Raw genomic sequence first — 2,500 nt, 5'->3', positions numbered from 1 at the left:
TCCGCCCCGCCCCGCCCCCCCCGCCACGACCGACCCCCGAAGGAGGGCGGGCGGGCGGGCGAGCGGGCGGGCGGGCGGAGAGACGCGGGCGGGCGGACGGGGGCACGAGCCGGCGGCACGGGCGAGGGGCCCCGCCGGGGAGGAGGGGGGCGGAGCGGGACGCCGCCACGCGCACGGCGGACGCGTCGCGGCGACGCGGGGGAGGAGAGGGCGGAGGGGCGGCGGCGGGCGCGGCGGGGCCGGCGGTCGCCCCCGACCGCCGACCTTACCCGCGCGCGTCCCACCGCCTCCCGACACCCGCCCCTCCGCCGCGAGCCGCCACGGCCCGTCGGGCGGCGGACGCGGCGCCCACCCGCCCGCCCGGGGCTCGGGGCACACGGCGCGGCACGGCCGCGACCCAGGGGAGGGCAAGCGGCGGCGGACGACGACGCGGCGTCCCGCGGGTCACCGCCGGGGCACGCGTCCCCGGGGCGCGGCCCCGCGCACGCGACTCGGCCTCGGCGCGAGCCACCCCGACGGGGCGAGGCCGGGGAGGGGTCACGGTCCGGGACCCGGGCGCGCCGGGGACCGGCGAGGGGCCGGCCGGACGCACCGGGACGGACCGCCGACGGGGGCGAGCGGCGACCGGACAGGCGGCCCGGACGCGGGCCCCCCGAACCCGGCGGCCCCGACCGCGCGCCGCGGGACCCGTCTCGTCCCCGCCCCGGCCACCCCGAGGCCGCGTGCGGCGCGAGGGAGCCCCCGAAGGCACCGTGGCGGCCACGGGCACCTCGGCGCGAGCTCTCGCGTCTGTCTCTCCCTCGACTCGCGGGCGGCGGCCCCCACCCCGGGACCCCGCGCGGCGCCGCCGCCGCCGACCCCCACGCGCCTCCGACGACCGGGCGCCGGGGCGCGTGGGAGGAGGGGCGGGCGCGCGGGGCGGAGGAGGGGCACCGCGTCTGCACTTAGGGGGACGGAGGGCCCGGGGCGGGCCCTGCGAGAGACCCCCAGCCGCGCACCCCGGGGCAGGCGACACCCACACCCCGGGGGCGATTGATCGTCAAGCGACGCTCAGACAGGCGTAGCCCCGGGAGGAACCCGGGGCCGCAAGTGCGTTCGAAGTGTCGATGATCAATGTGTCCTGCAATTCACATTAATTCTCGCAGCTAGCTGCGTTCTTCATCGACGCACGAGCCGAGTGATCCACCGCTAAGAGTCGTACGAGTTTGAACGGCGGGGTCCCCCCGCAGGGCGGGGGAAGAGCCCGCCCCTGGCACGGCACATCCCCGGAGGGTGCCTCCGGCCGGCCAGAAAGGCACAACGAGACCAGACTCCGTGAGGCCGGAAGGTTGGACGACGGGGCGTCCGGCACGGGCCCCGCGGGGCCGTGCTCGGACACCCCACATGCGCCCGGGGGCTCCCGCCTCGCCCGAGGACGCGGGGGCGCGCACACGCCCGCGCGCGCACGCGACGACACGACGGCCGCCGGGGACGCCCCCTCCCGACGGCCGCCGCGACGGCGGCGCGGCGCGGCACGGCGCGGCGCCCCGGCCCGGCGAGGCGGAGTCTGGGGGAGAAGGGCCAGGCCTCCCGACTCCCCGCGGGCCCGACCGCCCCGACCCAAGGCGGACGGGCGAGGCCCCCCAGGGGTCTTTAAACCTCCGCGCCGGGACGCGCTAGGTACCTGGATGGGGGGAAGCCAAAGCAACGGACGAGGCGGAGCGGGTAGTGCCGCGCGGCCACCGCCTCGACGCCGCCCGCGCCGCCCGCGGCCACCCGGGGACGGACGCAGGCCTCGGCGCTGCCCGCCCGTGACCGAACCCCACACCGCCGGGCGCCGCCGACCGACGAGCCCACCGCGCCCGCGGCCCCCTCGACGCCGGGCGTGCCCCCCTCGCGTCCGACGCACGCCACCAGACCCGACCCGACTTTCCCCCGGGGGCCCTCCCCGCACCCGCGTCCCAGGCCCCTCGCCACGGAGGGCGAGGGGCTGCGGCGGGGAAGCGGGGAGCGAGCGGACAGGGCGGGGGTGGTGGGCGGACGTGGCCGGCCGGACGCGGGCGCCCGGGGCGCCGAGGGCGGGCGGAGACGCGGAGGCACCGTCGGACGGACGACGACGCCGACAGCCGGGGAACGGCCCAGGGCGGGCGACGGGAGGCGGCGGGCGGCGGGCACCCCGCGTGAGCCGAGGCTCCGAGGCCCCCGGGGGACCTGACCCCGGGGACTCCGCGGGGGCTCGCGCCGCCACGCCGCCCTTCCCGAGACGCGCCGAGGGCGCCGCCGCCCGCGAGAGCGGGGGACGGACGGCGCCGGAGACGGAGGCGCGGCGCGACAACTCCGGCCCGCCTCGCGGGAGACCGGAGGGCGCGGGGACGGACGCGCCGGGGGCGGCGGCGCGGAGGACGCGGCGGCCTCGGAACGCCGGGCGGACGGAGGCCGGAAGGGGCTCGTGGGCTCGCCGAGATCGAGCCCACTCCCTCCGGACCACCGCCGACCCGGGACCGAGGCGCGCCCGCGCCTC

General features: G+C 81.3%; 1 non-coding gene across 1 annotated transcript; it reads right to left on the bottom strand.

Annotated features, from left to right (window-relative positions):
* Positions 1-1,044: 1,044 nt before the first annotated feature.
* On the bottom strand, positions 1,045-1,197 carry LOC139041924 (5.8S ribosomal RNA). Its single transcript, XR_011497964.1, has one exon. It is a non-coding gene; the product is annotated as a 5.8S ribosomal RNA (ribosomal RNA).
* Between the last annotated feature and the right edge of the window lie 1,303 nt (positions 1,198-2,500).

The sequence above is a fragment of the Equus asinus genome, chromosome 24, assembly GCF_041296235.1.
Source record: "Equus asinus isolate D_3611 breed Donkey chromosome 24, EquAss-T2T_v2, whole genome shotgun sequence".
In the NCBI taxonomy this organism is placed as follows: Eukaryota; Metazoa; Chordata; class Mammalia; order Perissodactyla; family Equidae; genus Equus; species Equus asinus.
Note: the sequence above shows the minus strand (reverse complement) of the source record. Positions and strands in the feature narration are given on the sequence as shown.